The 18,984-nt window shown below is 35.1% G+C and overlaps 1 protein-coding gene across 4 annotated transcripts in view; it reads right to left on the reverse strand.

Moving 5' to 3' along the window:
* LOC106666222 (polyhomeotic-like protein 3) overlaps positions 1 to 18,984 on the reverse strand; it is a 53,512-nt gene that overhangs the window by 22,392 nt on the left and 12,136 nt on the right. For 3 of the 4 annotated variants that reach the window (XM_014393261.2, XM_014393260.2, XM_014393258.2), the window contains exon 2: positions 16,523 to 16,630. The exons of the other annotated variant lie outside the window; for it this stretch is intronic. The gene's annotated coding sequence lies outside the window, so the exon portion shown is untranslated. The remainder of the gene's footprint in view (positions 1 to 16,522; positions 16,631 to 18,984) is intronic. 4 annotated transcript variants of the gene reach the window in all.

An 18,984-nucleotide genomic window follows, 5' to 3' on the forward strand; every position in this document is an offset into this window, starting at 1 on the left:
CGGCATAAATCCAAAACAGTTTATTTTTATTTGCTTTATGTGTCATAAATACAAAGAAGTTTCTTCTCCGTACATACTACCGGTTAAAGCTAATGGACTTCTAGGTTGCGTATTTGAATAAAGAAGTTCACACTTTTTAAAACCTTTTAATGGTGCCGTGAGGTTTTCGGGATGATCCTATAGCTTGGCCGTTTATGATTACTTTTGGTCCGCCTATACTCGCTGTTTTCGCTTGATAGTGCGTTACGATCTTTCGTTTTCATTCGTGATTAGTTTGTGCCATTGTGCATGCGTGTAAAAATACACGGATGACAACAATATAGGCTAGCCGGCCGAGACCGAAACAAGCAAGGTTCAGGCAGGCCTCAAGATTATCGAAAACGCCAAATTACATAAAACTCGTTTCGTCGAGTCGTTTTTGTCTTCAAGACGATATGTGGCTTAATCTGTAGTAACTGGTTCCATTAGTTCTTAATCGGTATTGGGTCACTTGTTGGGCCCGTCTTCACTCACGGGCTTTCTCAGTGAGGAACTTCCAGAGAAACCCGCGAGTGAAGACCAACACAAAAAGTGACCCAATGCCGGTTCAGCATGAGTTCACCGACTCGCAAACCAACACCCAGCATCATCTCTTGATCCATTAGGTTTAAATTTTGCAACCAAGCACCTCTTTGTGAGGACGATGAAACTAATGGCCAAGTTGTGGTTAAAAACAGACAGTAGAACACGAATTAATTATTTTATATATATTTAAACAATAGTGTCCAATTTCTGAGGCTGGGATTAGTCGAACATAAAACAATATTTTTTTAAAGTTTAGTGCTGATATCAAAGATGTTCTAAGCAGATAAACGGGTTGATATTAAAGATGTCATTTGTTACAAACACGAGAACGTAGCATAATTTTTAAGAATTTCCTTTTATTTCCTGGTCTCTAACTATCTGTTATTAATCCTTCAGCTGATTAACCCATTTATCAGGTGGATTGAACAGTAACACTTGTTAGAAAGAGACGTTCCCACTGGCCGTTTGGATCTCCCTTCTTAGTCGAAAAAAATATTCCAGGCCCGATGGGGCCGTTAAATTGATATATAAGCCCATTTAGCCGCAATTGATTTTTTCTCTCCTTCAGTCTTTCCCGCAATTTCTGAAAACCGGATATATCCAGCCAGGCTCTTCCTTGAATAATTCAGCAAACATGAGGCACCCCTACTTTGTATTTGGAAAAAAGTTTATGTATGTATACAATTCCGCTGTAAAGCATATCCTCAGGCTTGAGAATTGGACTCAACTGTTTTAAAAAAACACCCCGAGGTACGGTCGGCGATTCGCTGCCGAAACTTCTCGGAGATTCCATAATCAAATCCGCGCTGGGGGTGCCACGGGTTTAATTGCGTTAGACGATGCGGCAAAGGGACGGCTGAGGGATTTCCTTACCCTCGGGCAACATGTGAAAACTGTAAACAATCTTCATATTTAATTTAAATCTAAACAACCCTCCGAGGGGGGGAGAAAATAAAATCCAGATGGTCAAAAAGGTTTTTCTATCAAATTACAAGTCATTTCACGATTACCTAATAACACAGAGTAGAAGTACATCGGGTTAAGTCCGTCCATACATAAATCAGGCAGATGATATTTTACGATTCGGAGCCTGTCTGAACTGTCTATGGAAGTCAATCACGAGAAAATTATGAGGCCATTACACAAAATCAAACCCAAACGACCACAGTAATTTTTTTAATTTATAAATAAACAAGTCAAAATTAACATTGAATTTGACTGAATTAGGCCAATTTTGAACAGGAAGGAAGTTGAAAATTGATCACTGTTTCGAAGGCAACAGAGTAAACAACCATAACAAAGTTTTAGAAACTGTCAAAGCACGCTGAGATAGGGTAGTGTTAAAAGCAAAACTTTAAACCCTTATGTTCCTGTGTTAAGATTGGATGGGTAGAACATTGTCGATGGTTGGAAGGATCTTGCATTGTAAGGATTGGATACATTGAGGTTGGAACGTTTGGTCGAACCACAAAGTACGATTCTGTATGTCCAGTTGATCTCTGATTGGTGATATAAATGAGGTGTTCGTTGTGAAATTTTTTAAGAAGCCTGAAGCGTGCAGTCTGCGGAGATGCTTCTATGTAAGTCGTCTGTGTATAGCTTCAGGAAGTGGACATTAGTTGGTGGGTGAATGAATGTAGTAGAACGGAGAAATGGTTATCCATCATAGGGTGAAAGTGACCTATTTACAATTTTTGTACCTTTATTGTCATTTTCCACGGTTTGAACTGCTCAATGGATGTGACATGTTGCAGGTTTATGGTTAAAATGACGTCATCTTGATGAGAGCAAAGAGTGGCGGTATCATCCGGATTGGTGGAAAGGTCAGTTTCCGAATGGGTAGGTGTGTCGGAGAGGATGTGTCCTAAGATACTTTCTTGAGGTAGCCGGATAATAGAGAGCCACTGATGACTTGTAAGTGTCTGTAGGTTAAGTAGAATGTTAGGGTAATCGAATGTTTGTTTCACATCTGAGAATACACCTGAACAGCCAGTATTCTCAGAAGAGCAGAAGCGAGATCTACTAGGTACATTTATTTTTGATACTAATTTCTATGATGTATCAGTAAAAAGATAGGTAAGTTGTTCATAAATGACCGGTGGCCGAGTAGTAGGGCGTTCCGCAATAAGACCCTAGTATTTTTTTTTTAATTTTTGTATTGTGCTTAATGTACTCCTTCCTGCCTACATTGTTGGGATCTCACAACAACACGTGTTTTCTTCCATCGAATAAACTCATTTTCGAAAGGGGTCTGGACTGAATTCAGGGTCGCTGAGATCCGATCCCACCTCGGACCTTCCGTCGATGAGTGACGTGTCAATTTTAATCGCGAGGCCACCGCTCACTCGGGCGTGAGAAAAAAGTCCAGAGGTGACGGTGGGAATCGAACCCACGACCGCGAGATCTACTAGCCGAGATGCTGCCGCAATCCACTCTGTTCTGAGTTCGAATCCCGGCCCTCGGAAAATTGAGGGTACTATGATATTATATATGATTATTATATATGATAAAATCTTGGCAATTGAAATAAACCTCTCAGCTTACTGACCACAACCCTGCTTTAAAAACCTGCTGGTCATTGGTATGACAACAATGTATTTGTATCAGGGTAGATACTTTTCTAGGCTTTATTAGGGGCTAAAATTAACCACAAAAATATTACCTATTTTCTCATTTATCTATGTTTCACTTTTGGTTTGGTTTTGAAACGGTCTTTTCTCAGATAGCTGTTTGTTTGTATTATTATAAGCTTATAACATATCACACAAGAAATAAATTTACGGAATTTTCATCAAGCGTTAACTGTAATGGAACTTGTTGCCAAAAATTCGTCAAAGGATTAAATTTCTATGGTGTTTTTGCATGATCGGGGACAAGTTTGGTATAGGACCCTTATGAAATGTGTTGCGACCGATTTTTATCTTCTTGGTTGAACGTATTTCTCAATTGGGCTCGGATTAAAGCACAGGCTTGAAAATAAAGCCTTGATTTTTCTACACGATACCGTATCCTGTTCTGTTGTTCCACCATGCGAGAAAAGTGGTGCCAGGTGTTCAAAAGGCAGGCGAGTATGGCTGGATTACCGTTCCACGAACGGGCAGGCGCGTTACGTTCCTTCTACAATAAACAATGCTGAAATAAAGAGAAAAAAAGGCCTACATTCTATAAATCGAAATCGAATAGTCCGAAAATACTAATTGCAACTTCGCCCACGCCAGCATTTTCTATACTTAGGAATGAATATATTTTAAAATCCAGCATGTCAGCACAAGGTTGACCTTAACTGCCTTACTTTGAAAACAAAAGTAAGCATTATATAACAGCTTAGCTTCTACAATCTGTTTCTAAACTTGCAAGCATGAGTATAATGCTTTTGTTTATCAATTCTCTTGATAAAGAAAGCAATATTTATTTACATAAACTGGACATGTATAACTATAAATTTTAACAAAAAGGCTGTTATATTAAGGTAAGAAATAAGAACTTTAAAATGTGTTATTTGGTTTATTTTTCTCGCAATTTTTTGCGTGCCATCTATTAAATGTTTCCTAAGCCGTTTTGACTTTTTCTAACAAGCCATGCTTTGCTTATTCTATAAATTTGTTCAATTTTTACTCTCTTATACCAAGAAAAGCAACCCAATTCAAAATAAGAAGGGTGAGAAAAGAGAAAGGGGCGAAAGGGCGAATTACCTTAGATTATGTACTATTCGAAAAATTTCCTCAAAAAAGGTCTCGTTTGTACAAATTCCTCTCTTTTGATTGCACATGGTAACTGGTAGGAATGTGGAGACAAGATGAAATTTAAAATTTAAAAAAGGTTTATACAGTTTTGTACATTAGATTACGTTTAGAGACTATGTAACTGCTGCTAGATACAATGTCAAAGTTAAAATGCACACTAACTTCTATTTTCAACTGGATCGGCCAGTTTTGTAGCTTACTTTTCATTTTATTTTATTTTTTAAAGATCGGAGGAGGTGTCTACCAAACATCCAACCCAGTATGGATAATAAAGTTCTATGTTAAAAATATTGTACATCTAAACTTTTTTCTTTTTTATATGGCAAATAAACCAGAAGGGCTAATCTGGTCATTGCAAACAAGTTGCCAGTCACGGATATCCTTAGAAAGTTTTCCCACTGAATGAAAACGCTTTCCCTCTTGAAGTGTAGAATTTCAGTTGAATTGCAATACCTAGGGATAAATGACCTTGATGAACCTCACAGGTTTCCTTTTCGAAGGCTGTCAGACTTGGAACGGAATGAAAACACCTGAAGACTTTACAAATCTGTTATTTTTGTGCTATCAGCAAAGGAAAAAAAATCAATTATCTACAGACAAGTGTCTGACAGACCAAAATCGATTCTCACTGGATAAAAACGCTTGTCTCTTGTAAATGCAGTATATCATGCAGTACCAGGAAATAAATTAATTTGATGAGTCTCACGGAATGGAATCAACACCACAGGAGAACTTTACAATCTGTATTTTATATTTGTCAACTAAGAAAATAATTCAACTATATTTTTCAATACCAGGGATAAATCAAAACCTCAGAGTGTCAGACAGACCTAAACCGATTCTCACTGAATAAAAACTATTTAAATATTGTAAATACATAATGTTGCAATACCAGGATAAATGTTTATGCTGACCCTCACAAAGGAAAATAAACACCTCAGAGAACTTTATGTGCAGTCAACAAAGAAAAACTTCAAGTACTTACAGACAAGTTTCAGACAGACCAAAACCGATTCTCACTGAATAAAAATGTTTTGACTCTTCTAAATAAAAATTTCTTGGAGTACCATGGATAAATGACCTTGTTCGCCCTCACGTAACGTAATCAAAACCTCGGGTAACTTAACAAATCTGTTTTTGGGCTATCAGCACAGAAAAAAAATCAAGTACCTACAAAAGAGTGTCACAGGCCAAAACCGATTTTCACTTAATAAAAACGTTTTGACTGATGTAAATACAGTATTTTTTGTAGTACTGAGGATAAATGACTTTGCTGACCCTCATGGAACGTAATCAAATCTTTGGAGAACTTAACAAATCTGTTATTTTCATATTGTCATCGGTTAAAAAACAATTTAGAAATGCAAGTACCTGCTTTATAGCCTGCAATTACGTGCAGATGGTGATGGGGGAAAGCATCAATACTTTACTAGCATCGTTTGTACCTAGATTTATTGGGTTGTCCGGAAAATAATGCAGGATTTTGGTATTAAACAAAAAAAAAGAAACTAGTTACTTTAAAGCAATGTTCTTTAATCAAAATAATTTCCCATACTCTCAATACATTTCTCCCAACGTGTTGGTAACTTATTAATTCCGTCTGAGTAGAATTCAGAATTTTTAGAATTGATAAAGTCAATAAATGCATTTTCCAGTTCCGTTTGATTTTTGAATATTATGTGTTGTAAGTAGTGGTCCAGGTGTCTAAAAAAATGGTAGTCAGTAGGCGAGAGGTCCGGAGAGTAGGGTGGGTGAGGCAAAGTTTCATAGCCAAGCTCCAATAATTTTTGTGACGTTACACGTGACACATGTGGTCGAGCGTTGTCATGCAACAAAATGGGCCCTTTCCGATTGACCAAAGAGGGCTTCATTACTGCCAATTTCTGATGCATGGTATTAATTTGGTTACAGTATGATTCAGCATTGATGGTTTCGCCAGGATTTAAGAAGCTGTAGTGTATTAAACCAAATGAAGCCCACCATACCGTAACCATTACCTTTTTTTGATGAGTTGGGGGCTTTGGAAAATGTATTGGAGCTTCTCCTTTGTCGAGCCACTGTCCAGAACGTCTAGTGTTATCGTAGAGAATCCACTTTTCGTCACATGTAACAATTCTGGCCAGAAATGGGTCATTTTTGTTTCGACAAAGAAGTGATGCACAAACATCAAAGCGCTGATTTTTTTGGCGATCGTTTAATGAGTGTGGAACCCAATTTTCGAGTTTTTTCACTTTTCCAATCGCCTTGAGGTGGTCAGCGACGGTCGTTTTACTGACTTTGAGTTGCTCTGCAAGTTCTCGAACAGTTGTTTTGGGGTTTTCTTCCACCACTGATCGCAGAACATCATCATTAAGAGAGGAAGGCCTTCCACGACCTTCTTCATCTTCAAGGCTGAAATCTCCCTCCCGAAATTTTTTAAACCACCTTTGCACAGTGCACTCATTAACCCAACCCTCGCCCCAGACTTGGTTAATGTTTCTAGCCGTTTGGGCTCCGCTTCGGCCGAGTTTAAACTCGTAAAAGAAAATCGTACGAAATTCTCGCTTTGACATTATAAGGATGACTGAATTATTTCCAAGTAGCGGAATGCTACAGAGGTAAACAAACAATATCATTTGGAAGAGGATTAATAAGTGTTGACATTCATACAAATGAGTAATCCTGTAAACGTAAACAGAATATTTTATATAGATTTTTTTAAATGAAAACTTAAAATCCTGCATTATTTTCCGGACAACCCAATACTTATAATTCACCGAAGAACTTGTGGAACCAACTCTCCCTAAGCCTACAGCAAAAAAAATTAAGTAACAAGACACAGCAGGAAGTAGCACTAAATCAAATATACAAAAAGAAAAAAAAATCATTCAAATATATATAGAAAAAAAAGAAGTAAACACGAGAAGATGACCTTGGCCTAGTCACCGATTGGAAACAATGTCAAGCTGATGCACTTGTTCTACTTGAGGCGAGAGGCTGCCAGGGCGGGTTTTGGTGGGGTCGGGATCGTTGCCTAGGTGGGGATTTTGTGAGAGGGGGATTTGCCGGGAGCTATCAAACCGGAAATATTACGCTCCACGATGATGCCGAGGAGAGGAGAAAGAAGCCGAGAGAAAATTCACACCGTTTCCAATTTAATTAGGGCCAATTATGAAGAGGATAACATGCTTTGAAAAAGGGGTGGGGGAGGGGGCTTAATTGCCCTCGAAAACCTCCGATTCATAAGTGGTGCTAGTTAAAAAAACAGGTCTCTTTTAAATGATACACGATAAAAAGGGTACTGATTTTTTTTTAGAAATATACAGCACATTAATCTCACACCGAAACTCGTTGTTGGCCATACAATTGTAAGCGACTTTTATGACATGGACTGTAAAAATGTGAAGAAGCTGAAGAATTGAAAGTTTGAAGTTTTTCCGCTTTTCTCAGGAAGTACAAACGCAATTATCCGAACTCACCAACTCGCACCATGGTTGATTCAAACCGCAACGAGAAAATCAACAGCCATAATTCCCTTGGTTATTTCCAGCCATTTTGGCCTGTCAGATGGGTTTCGGCCACACCATCAAAATTTAACCGTCACACATCATGTATCATGTATCCTTCATGCAATAAAAAAAATTGTTAGGCGTTCCCGATCATTTTTGGTTTGCTTACGTTCGTTGTTCTGGCCTGTGTGTTATATCGAAAATCTTGTTTCTTACAAGTTTATACAAAGGGTCAAATCAATCACAGATGATCAGAAAAGATCGAAACAATCTGGCAGGCCAAAAAAGCGAGGATATATGGATAAACAAAAGTTGGTCATAAACAGACAAGCTGTCGTTTCGTCATCTCGCAGACCTCAAGTAGTCTCACTATTCGACAGCATATTAAAAAGTTTCGGAAAATTTTGAACTCCTTTACACCACCTTCGCAATTTAGAAATCCATGAGCTTTTTTTTCTGGGCCAATTGAATTCGAACCCAGGATCCTTACAGTGATGAGTCAGTCACCGTGACAACATTCAAACCGTTGCAGCCACCTCTGAAATCTTACTGCATATTACACTTATTTAGACTAAGTCCGCAACTTAAAAGTCCATGAGGTTTAACCGGACTGTATGTACAGAGTACCACGTCCATACTGTTAAATACATCTTGCTATTAAGACTTCAAATAGAAAAACATAATGACTCTTAGTTTTCTCTAGGTTCGCATGTTTGCCTAGTACTTGTAAGTGACTAAGTCGTTGCCCCTGACGGAAAAGTCTTCCAAATTTACTCTGACACTGGTTTAAGAACGTGTCTTCACCACATTCCCTGAAGGTTGTTTTTGATTGGACATTAAATGATACGATTATTCGGAGATCGTGAGATGCGGTCTAGTGACGTATGTTTAGAAAAACATTTTCTTTAATTTTTTTCTAAAACCTACGTCACACCAGAACGCATCTCACGATCTCCGAATAATCATTGACTAACGGTCACTAAACACCACACATTAAATGATACATGGAGAAAATGTTCCTCACCGAAGATGGCGTAAGGCCAAAATGCGTTTGTGATTGGTTGTTGGCATACTTCGCCGTTCAACAACCATCCTAGAAATCCCAAGGGGGATGTCCAGTTACGTTGAGAGCCTTGGAAAATGATTAATTCAACCTTTACTACCAGAGGCCAGAATAGGAGTCAGGTAAGAGTGCTGGTAGGGGGTACTGGTACCCCAGCAGGTAGTCCAGAGGGCCGGGGCAGTGAAATATCTCTTAAGATAAATGACACAGCTCAAAGCCCTATTTTCTCGACAAAAAAAGAGAAAAAGTCTTTTCACTTCGAAAAGAAAATATCGTATATCGACTTTCAAAGTTTCCAAGAAAAGAGGTAGGAAGTCCACATAAAAGACTATATGAGAAATAATATTCCATGTACGAATTTACTAATTACGATAGCTTATAAATTACTTTATGAAGAAAACACAGTCGTAGAGGAACAATCTCGATTGTTAACTAAGATCATTGATTAAACATGTCGAAGAAAAATATATCTTATTATTACTATTTAACAACTCTCCACGCTTGCTGTACTGGGATTGGATCACTTTTTGGGTGTCAATCAGTGACCCAATGCCGATACCACCAACCTGCAGACCAACCCCCAGCCTTAACTCTAACTCTGCACAGTTTTAGGTTTTCAATTGAAGCAAATCTCCAGCATAGTCATACTATTTCATTCTAATTGTTCACCATGAGGGAAGCATAAAACGATTCTGTAGTACACTGTATTTAGGTGGTCGAATATAATCAGTAAACATCATTTACAGAAGGATATATTGAGCTATTTGAAATCTGCTTAGAAATTTGTTAGATGCCCAGCGGATCACGCTAATAAATACATTCATAGGTGTAAACAAGAGTTGCAACGCAACTATATACCTCACTGGGAGTTTTGGTAATCCTGATATCAAGCAAAATAAGACAAGTGGATGAATGGATGAAACTCCAATTTTAGACATTGCTGGTTTTAAAGTCCATTCAGACTCATGATGCAATTGGACATGTATTGAATGAAACATGGTGATTATTATTTTTTTTTTTTTAAATCAAGGATGCAATTTCTATTCGAAACCGGTCTTTAATTTTCGTTAGCCCCCCTTTTAAAAGCTTTAAGCCCCTCCTACAACACTAAGACTTGACATGGCGGGAGGAAACAATAAGTAAAAGTGCGTAATCGGTACGACTATTGACTAAGAGCAGCAGATGCTCCCCTCCTTGCTGTCAAATTCCCACCCCGGAGCCGATCCAAAATGGTAACCGAGAAATTTCTCACTGGGGAGGCTTTGGACCGGGATCCATTATGGAGATGGTTAAACTTAATACCTTCAGCTGCACCCTCGGTTCCAATACGACTCCTCCTCTCCCCCCGTGTTTTTTGTGTGGGGGTTGTTTAACAAAAGGGGGCTTTAATAAGCTCGCTCTATCTATCGGGAGGGCTGTGCTTCACGACGCTCCGATCGAGATTTGAGGATGGATATATCATGAGAAAACCGAGTACTAAGCACCACTTTCAAAGATTTATGAACAATCTCAACCCCCTTCAAAAAAGAAAATTTATTAGCAAATGCTAAACTTTGAAAACTGCCAAAATAAAACTTTCATTTTCGCAATTCAGGATTATAAAGCAAAATATAAACATTGCTGAACATTAAACTCATATCTATAACTAATGTTTATCAGCGTTACATTACTTTCTACTCTAGAAAAAATTCTCGTACAATACATAAATTTGAATTTTTTTGCTACTTTGAAGCAAGCATACAATTTTCTTCTTTTTTAAATAGTTAATATATTGTATGAACGAACTTTAAAACCGGTTGAAATCAAGTAACGGACCCTAGTCGCCCAGTCGCAGCCTTTCTCGCCCCTCCATGGGTACCGTTTCAACAATTTAATCATTAACTGCAATTGAAAACCTTATTCTAGGTTACAACAATGAAGCAAATATCGATAAATAGATATTTTATCCTTTAATAAAACGTTTATATAATCGTAAGAAAAAGACAAAAAAAATTGTATTACTAAGCGCTTTGTAATCAAGGCCTCAAGGTTAATTGAAGGTGTTCAATTAACTGATTTAAGTGCTAAGCTCCTAGTAAGCACAGTAGGAACAAAAATAAATAGGTATGACAATCATTACAAAGGCTCTAACTAAAATTAGTTATTACTAATAGCACTCTGTAAACAATGTTTCTCAATATATCACCAGTATTCACAATTTAAAAAACTAGATACAATAAAAATGAAAAGGAAAAAAATTCAAAAATCCCTATAATTCATAGAAACGTGAAAGCAAATATATACTGACAAGTATAATTAAGTATTATCAAGGTGAAAAAAATTGTAAAACTTACAAAAATTATTGTATATTTATGTATTTATAGAGAAATACATAAACGTAATCGGTACATCCATTCTGAGGTACAGAATGTTTCGTAAAGTATAAAAATTATTAAAAGAAATACCAGGAATTAGAATAATTAAATATTGAACAAACTGGTAAGGGGTACAATAAACTAATAGTGTAAATTAATGACGATAAGAAATATGTTAGTATTCTAACAATCCAAGTAAATTAGTAGAGGTAAAAAATAAATGAATTGGGAATCTTGTCAGACAGCTAACTAGTCTTTTTATATTTGATCAGAAACATTTAAACATAAGTATTTCTTCTCTTTCCTATTTTCTATTATGAATAATCTAACTGGATAATCTCAAAAAATGAACTTTAAAAAAATATATATATGAAATTACCATAACAACTAGAAAAATTTGTATGTACATTTTTTAATGTTGTAATTTTGTTTGTTTATTATTATTGTTATTTTTTTATCAAGGTAGTTTTTCAATCCTTCCTGAAATATAGCAATTATCCATTGATTTTTTTGTATGCAAAATATGCACTTATATGTAGTGTTCAAACATATTAATAATTGCCACGAAACATAAAAAATATGGTATGTATTAGTTTTCTTTTTCTTATTTTCCTCCTTATTTATGCCTAATCTGATTGGATAACCTCAGAAAATAAACCTTTGCATTACTACATCAGAAAAAAAACACCCCCAAACGTAAATTATATTAAAAACAAAGCACAAATAAATATTAAAAAATAAATAAAAAGTTGTCACTGCGTTTAGGAAATTTTTTAATCAAGGTAATTTTCCTGTCCTTAAATGCATTCATTCATTTTTGCAACATATTGATTATATTATACGTTGTGATTAAACATAATAACCTAATCAAACAATAACAATCAAACATAAATTGCCACGAAAAGTAAAAACCTAAGAGAACATTATAAAAAATATGGAATTATTCTTCTTCTCTTTCTAATTTTTCATTATCATTAATACCAGTGGATAATATCACAAAATTAACTTCTACATGACAATGTCACTAATGTAAATTACAATTAATTACAAACAGAAAATTTGTTCTGAAATTGGCTTATAACTTCAAATAAATATTTTAAAAAATGTGTTTGTATTAAAAAAGTTAAATAAAAACATCAAATCAGGAAAAAAAGGTATAATTTTTTTTTCTCTTTCCTATTGGCATCTAAACGACAAATAAATACATTAAAATAAGTACATCCTTATATTAAAATGATAATTAGTTTGTATTTTATCAACATAGTTTTTGAATCCTTCAAATAGTATTCATACAATCATTTTTTTACTTCAAAATATCGCTTATACGTTGCATTCAAACACGAAACATAAAAACGTATCAAAAACATTAAAATTTTCCATTATGAACAATTTCACCGGATAAACTCAGAAAATAAAGTTTTCTTCATGACTATGGCGCAAAAGAGATGCCAAAACGTCCCACAAAAATGTAAATTTTATATACTAAAATATACTTCTGAAATTGGTCTAAAGATACAAATAAATTTAAAAAATCTAAAATGTTAGTGGCTGTTGTTCGGTTGCATTATTACACAAATAAACCCCAGGTTTCAATATTTTATGTTGTTACCAATATCTTTGTCTGATAAACTCCATAAAATATTAAAACCTGAGAGTATTTTGTGTATTATTTTTTTATGAATGTAGTTTTTTTAACCTTCCTTTCCTGCACGTAATATCATTTATTCCTTCATTTTTTTGACGAATAACGTTTGTATGTTGTATGCAAACATATAATACATTGCCACGAAACATAAAACCAAAACAGAAACATGAAAAACTACGATATTATTATTGCTTTCGTTCTTATTTACCATTGTAAATAATCTGACTAGTTAATCTCAGAAAATACAGTTCTTTATGCACAAATAACATGCCAAAATGTCCCATAAAATGTAAATTGTATTTAAAAAAAATTCTTCTGAAATTAGCATACAAGCTACAAATAAATAATTGAAAAATCTGAAAAGTTGTAATTTTTATTTGATATTGCTTGGTTGCAATAATACACAAAGAAAATTAATTCAGGTTTCGATATTTTATGGAATTTATCCATATCTTTGGATGGATAACCTCCAAAAAAAATTAAATCCTGTGTGGATTTTGTCTGTGAAATATTGTTTTATTTATTTTTTGGTTTAAAAACCAATTCCATGTGGTTTAAAAAAAATGTTTAAATAAGTAATAAATTTACTTTCGTTTAAAACCAGATGGAATTGTTTTTTAAAGCAAACACGACTAAAAAAGATAAATTCGTCTTAAATATTTTTATGTCATTAAAACACTTATTTCATTTATATATTAATTTTTTATGAACAGTAATCCTACCCTTCCTTTCTTACAAATAAAAGCACTCATTCGATTTTGTTTTGTGCAAAACTGAGCTTTATGTTGTGCTTATTTAATATAAATTGTCAAGAGTAAGCAATTCCCAACATGCTTGGTATTGTAAATAAAACATTACTATTATAAAAAAATGTTTCACTAACTATCCCTAAAAAAGTTTTTTGCTGTTTATATTTTGGCTTTTGGTGATCCCTATAAAAATGGTATTAATTTGTTCTACCATAATATAAATTTAGCGATCACGACCAAGGCGATTTTCACTAAAAAATAAACATAAACCGGAGGAAATTTGTAAAATCGATTTGTTTATGACAGTATAAGCAATGATTAAGGGAGAAAGCGTGCTGCGTGCCGGAAGGATCGACTAGCATGCCTCACGACTTTTTCGATCCGTCTACCAATGACGAAAGTTTTTTTTTTAATGGCAATGGTCGCCGTGGATTTATTTATAGAACTCGTAACGCTGGAGTGAGAAGCGTGCAATTTAAAGAGGGAGTAGTGAAATCGAAGGAAGAAAGAGGGGACGGCACAGAAGAGGGGGACGATTTGGGGCAAAGTGCTATCGAGACAAGGATTTAGAAAAGAAAAAAGTTTCGAGAAGATCCACAAGTTTTTCAAGTATGAGCTTGTAAAACGAGAATCTAGGGAAGACAAGAGGGACTTACCAAAACAAAAAATGAAAAGTTCGAAAAAAAAATCCAGAGAGCTTGGGACGAGACACACTCACGAGGGTTCAACGCACCACTGAGTGGAAAGAAAACCATTTGGCGTGAGAATCCGTGGGGAAGGGGCGCGATGCGCGGCGGTGGGGCGATCCCCCTTCACCAACTTTCTCCCCCCTTCACCGACGTCCGCCCCCCTTCGGCAACATTCTCCCCCCAAATCCTGAATAATGTGGGCAGTTCTCTTGGTGAAGGGGGGAAACGTTCAGCGGGTACTAAAGTTGGCCCCGCCGGAGTCAAATGGGGCACCGGTTTTTAATTTCGCTCCCTGTCCCTGGCGCCCGGTGGGGGGTGCAATTTTGCGCCGGACGGCTCGGGAAGGGGGCCAAAGTGAACGCCCGACTTGCGCAAATGACGCCTATGGGTTTGGCTATGAGCTATTCCACCGACGAGAACCGTCCGACAAATGGGAAAGGTCTAAAGGAGGAGGTCTCGGCGGCTCCTTCCTCAGTCCGACCACTTGGAAGAATCCACCTAACAGAGAAACCAAGGAAAGAAACGAGAAAAAATAGCACAAGATTCCAACAAATATTAATAAAAATTTTAATCATTAAACTAAAGGGACGGAATTGATGTCCTTCCTTGTTCCACTGGTAATAGCGACGTAAAGAGAGAATATAGGAATGAAGTGAGTGAGAGTGTGAAATGGGTGGTGGATGGAGGAATGTAAAAATAAAGAAAGATATGAGTTCGCAATAAGAACTCAGATGTAGTTTGTTATCAACCACCAACACTATAATTTTACATCGAAAGGACAATAAGTGATGAAGCCTAATATGAAATATTTATAGCAATGGTGAGAAAAATAGAGGAATAAAGGAAGGGAGGGAGGGGGAGGTAGTAACGACAGAGAAATAGACATATCAAATACACAGAGGGCAAGGGGGGACGGGAAGTGGGAGGGAGAGAGGGGAGAAAGTGAGAAAAAAAATTATAATAGACAGAAAGGTAAGCAAAATAAAAAAAGAATAGGAAAGAGTGAAGAAGAAAGTGGGGGGAACCTGAAAAACTGACGGTGTTTTTTTGGGGGGAGGGGAGAGAGAGAGTGATAAAAAAGATTGTGAGAGACAGATAGAGGTAGCCAAAATAAAAAAGAGAATGAAGAAAGTGGGGGAACTTGAAAGAAGACGTAAGGTGTGTATTTTAGAGGGGGAGAGAGAGAGAAAGAGAGAGAGAGAGAGAAAGAAATAAAGAGAGAAAGAAAAAGAGAAAGAGAAAGAGAGAGAGAGAGAGAGAGAAAGAGAGAGAGAGAGAGAGAGAGAGAGAGAGAGAGAGAGAGAGAATTGAGAGAGCCAGACAGATAAGCAAAAAAGGGAGAGAGCTTCAGATACGAAAGAGACCCAATGACAGAATAGTAGAGAAGAATGTAGAGGGAACGACAGAGCAAGAGGGTGAGTGACATACGGAGTGTGTATGTGTGCGTGTGTGTTTTAGCGAGAGCTATAGCATGTGATAGACAGGGAGGGAGATTAATATTTAATTTACAAAAAAAAAACGTGATGATAGAAATGATAAATGGAGGATTGACTGTTGATCACTCTTTATGAAAAGATTGTTTCTTCTCACAGTTAGTAACTAACCAACTAGCATCTAACAGTTCGTACTAACTGTGAGTAGGAACTATCTTTTTAAAAAGATTAAAATGTGTTGATGTATCAAAAATCAGCAGTGTTTAAGTTTCACCATAAACCCAATAAATGTCGCATAATAACATTAAATACTTTTTAAAAGCTTAAAAATGGTTAGGCCCAACTTACTTCCTTATTAAACGTACAATCCTTATTAAAAACATAAGGTAAAACTAAGGCTAAGTAAATATTTATTAAGGATTTAAAGTATTTATGGCAATTTAATACGAATTAATTATAAAACGAAGTTGAAGGATTTAAAAATATGCATTGGACTCATATGGAGAAAAAAAGAACACGGAAAATGAGGCTTTATAAACACAAGAGTAGTTGCAAAAAAAGTACGCTGAATATATGATGGGGTGGGAAGAAGCAAGAGATTTTAAACTTATAAAGAAAAAATAATTCATTCTAGGAAATATATTACGAACCTTTTACGGTTTCCAATAAAACAAAAAATTACAAATAAACAATCTGGTAGATAATATTTGATTATGGAAGATGAAACGCAAAATAAGGTCTAATATATTTTAAAACACAAGTACTAAAAATAAAAATCTAAAATTTATTCTTACCTTACAAGAATTGCATATGGAATGAATTCGTTAATAATTTGAATTTTGTTTTTAAACTTCTTTCCTCCTTTCTGTAAGGTTCACCCGCTTCCTTTTCTGCCCATCGTCCTATTCGATCAAATTTAATAATTAGTTCAGAAAATCAATGTTTAAAAACTAAAAACTAAGAGAGAACGTTAGAATAAATGTAGAGTACTATTTTCTGTCTTACTAGGCAAAATAAGAAATAAATAATTTATATTTTTAGTTGCTTAACTGGACAAAATGTCAAATACTACCTCTACATATGTCCTTCTTTCGCCAAAATACGATGAGGGAGTCGAACTCAGAACCTCAAAGGGAGAAAGAAATACGATGCCCCAAATCGTTAAAATTTATTTAAAAATACTATAAATTCATTTAACTTTGTAATTTATGAGAATTAATATGAAAATATGAATACTCAGAAACAACATCGATTACTACCAACAAAAATTGTCACTATTCTTACGAGTTTTAACTTCGATAAATCACAGGTTCCACGAACGCTTAGTTTAGGTTGGAACTTCAATGAAATATCCCATATTCAGTTTTTGATTGTTTTTTAATCGAAGTTAATTGGGCGGAAAAAATTAACAGGCTTGCTGCACCAAGGGGACCAAAGCATATAGATCCGCAACCCTTTGAACTTCACTTGGTAAAGGGCACTAAGCTCGCGAGAAATTTGCTAATCCTCCTCATTACAGCACGAGGTATTCATAAAGACCGGCTTCCATGTTCATATTGCAGGCGGGAGAGTTGGCACAGTATTTCCTTTGAAGGGTCTCGGTCAGGAAAATGTTTAAATTGAATTGTAATAATAAAAAACCGACCGTGACAAAAAATGTAAATTATTTGTCAAAACCTTCAATCCCGAGCCCCTGCAGCTTGCTGAAGTATCTGGCTATCTCGTATGCAGTTTTTTCATCACGCGACGAAGTCCCCCCTCGATGGGACGGCGATCCATTTCTAACAAAAGGCTCGAAAATATTTATGGGCTGATTTGAAATTCTTTGATTCGGGTAGACGATCTAAAGCTACCATATGCTCGCCAAATGCCCAGGACCGTAATAAAGTACGTTTTGCTTTTGTCCTTATGCTGTTTAGTATGCTGAAAGATCAGCTATGCCCGGGCTTTTGGGATAAACCGTCTCGAATCGTAATTATTTTAAATATTTTTCATGTCATTTTGGGGTGAAAGCTCCTAAAGACTAACTTACTAATAAAATTAGTAGATTTCTGCAAAAACCGTTGTTCCTTTTAACTAACCAATCTGTAGATATTGAAGATTTATGCGAAACAAATTAAATATTTGAAAGATCAGGAAAACCAACGTATAAAATTAATCACTTCACCCACGATCTTGATAACATTTATTAGCATATAATAATAAAATTATAATTTTACACTTAATATTTCATATTAAATTTAAAACTGTGAAATTTGGAAATGGACATTTAAGAATTTTTACTAGTGGACACAGATTTTTTGGTTTAATTTTTTTGTTTTAACAAAGTAGTTATAATAATATTTTATCAATTAATAAAATGTCCTGAATTATTACGTAAGTTTTTATATTTGAAATTTGATTTTTTTAAACTGCAGTTATTAGTAATCTTGAAGGTCTTTTATGATCTTTTTTTATTGTCCTTAATTTCCTATTTAATTAATAACAACATCCTTTGCTATTAAGGTTTAAGGATTTAAAAATTATCCAAAGAAAATTCTAGTATACAGTTTCAATAGCGTAGTTGTTTTAATATTTTATTAATACTAATGTCCTGACCATTTATATAAATTTTCAGTACGTATTTGTTATTTCCAAGTACTGCAGGACTTTTGTGACCAAGTTTTGTTATTGTCGTTAATTTGCTATTTAAATGACAACAATTAATAGCTCAATGTTCAAGGATTTCAAAATTATCAAAAGAAAATTAAAACGATTTTTATTAAGTTAATTTTTTATTTATTTATTAAAAGCTGTAACTCTTGTGAATATTCGGTAGAGGAGTCACATTTTTTTGGTTTACTATTTCAACTGAGAAGTTATTATAACATTTTATTAACAATACTAACCTGAACTATTGCCTAAGTTTTTAATATTGGAAATTTGAGTTTTAAAAAACTGCAATTCTTAGAAATAGGAGTTTTGTGACCATTAATTATTCTTAGCTTCTTACTTAATTAATAAATTTTCAACAAAAAAATCCATACGAATTTATCCATTTAAATTTTTCGAATTTATTAAAAACTGGAAGAGACTTTTGTGGTTGTTTGGTAGTGGAGTCCAATTTTTATTGTGCATAATTTTCGAAAATGTACTTATTGTAATATTAAATTAATAACAACACGAAGAATCTGATTTTCAGAGCGTCGCAGTTTGTGAGACAAGAATTCGATTAATTAAAAAATGAAATAATATTTACAATTTAATTTAAAAAAAG

This window comes from Cimex lectularius, unplaced genomic scaffold (assembly GCF_000648675.2).
Source record: "Cimex lectularius strain Harlan isolate CLEC.00 unplaced genomic scaffold, Clec_2.1 scaffold5, whole genome shotgun sequence".
Classification (NCBI taxonomy): Eukaryota; Metazoa; Arthropoda; class Insecta; order Hemiptera; family Cimicidae; genus Cimex; species Cimex lectularius.